The sequence below is a fragment of the Lepus europaeus genome, chromosome Y, assembly GCF_033115175.1.
Source record: "Lepus europaeus isolate LE1 chromosome Y, mLepTim1.pri, whole genome shotgun sequence".
Lineage (NCBI taxonomy): Eukaryota > Metazoa > Chordata > Mammalia > Lagomorpha > Leporidae > Lepus > Lepus europaeus.
This window is the reverse complement of record NC_084851.1, coordinates 7,471,010-7,472,737: the sequence shown is the minus strand read 5'-3', so window position 1 is coordinate 7,472,737 and position 1,728 is coordinate 7,471,010.

The window sequence follows — 1,728 nt, the reverse complement described above, 5'->3', positions numbered from 1 at the left end:
ACAGCACCTTTCTTAGCTCCTCTAATAATGACTCTGTCCTTTGTTCTAGACCCTGTCTAGTGCACTTGGGCCTCATTCCTTTGTAATCATAACCTCTACTCTACCACCAATGGCTCTACTCCCAACCTGTGTGTATTGATGGTCCTCTTCCCCACTTAATGCTGTATAATTGCTCAAACCTGGTAAATGCCACTCTTAGGATCATTGGTTACTATCCTCACCCTGTCTTTTATGATCTTGTCTAAATATGATCAGAGTCGGCAAACTTGGAAGGCTTCCATAGCCTTGGCAACTCATGACGACAGCCTAGGATGGTTACTGGCGCCATAAACTAGAGTGTCAATTTGTTGGGTCAACAACAGGAGCCACTGTGCACTTGCTCCTCATGTGGGATCTCTGTCCTTAATGTGCTGTACATTGTGATTTCATGCTATAACTAGTACTCAAACAGTATGTTTCACTTTGTGTTTCTATGTGGGTGCAAACTGTTGAAATCTTTATACTAAATTGATCTTCTGTATATAAAGAGAATTGAAAATGAATCTTGATGTGAATGGAAGGGGATAGGGAGCGGGATAGGGGAGGGTTGCAGGTGGGAGGGAAGTAATGGGAGGGGGAAGCCATTGTAATCCATAAGCTGTACACTGGAAATTTATATTCATTAAATAAAAGTTAAAAAAATTAAAAAAAGAAATAAATATAAAAGAAAAATTCTACAGGTTTAGCAAATAAAGATCATGCCCCTATTACAAAGTTGAAGTTCCAAAATGGCATGTTGATTTAGTCACTGTTTGGGATTCCCTTTTCCTATATTGGAGTACCTGGTTTTAGTACCATCCATTCAGATAATGATCCACCTTACTGCTAATATACCTTGGAGGCACTAAGTACTTAATTTCCTGCCTTCCATATGAGAAACCCATGTAGAGTTCTGGTTACTGGCTTTGGACTGTCTCAGTACCAGTAGTTTTGAACTTAGGTGGGCAAACAAGTGAATGGAGTACTTCCCCCTCCCTGTTCTAATCTCTCATTTTTACACTCTGCCCTTAAAAATCTTTTTTATATTTTATTACTTATAACAGCTCAGGGAAACCATTTAGGATTTGTCTTTTTTTGCATTTGCTTATTTCAATATTCTAAGAGTTCCAAGTTGCATTCATTTTCTTGCAAAAGACAAGATGCCATATTTTTTGGCTAAATAATATTCCAACACATAAATATTAAGAGAGTACAAAAATATAATGTATATGAGTAAAATTGATATTCTGAGAAGTTATTCTTTTTATAGACTTTGTCTCTACTACTGTGGAACAGGTTTTTTTGTGTTATCTTACTATCTGTTGAATTCTTTACTTAATGGTGGGTTAACATAACTAGTATAATATAAACTTAAAATATGTTATTGTAAAATTAAAATAAAGATTAAGAAATGGGCCGGTGCCATGGCTCACTAGGCTAATCCTCCACCTGCGGCACCAGCACACTGGGTTCTAGTCCCAGTTGGGGTGCCGGATTCTGTCCCGGTTGCAACTCTTCCATTCCAGCTCTCTGCTGTGGCCCAGGAAGGCAGTGGAGGATGGCCCAAGTGCTTGGGCCCTGCACCCATATGGGAGACCAGGAGGAAGCACCTGCCTCCTGGCTTTGGATTGGCACAGCACACCTGCCATAACAGCCACTTGGGGGGTGAACCAATGGAAGGAGGACCTTTCTTTCTGCCTCTCTCTTTCA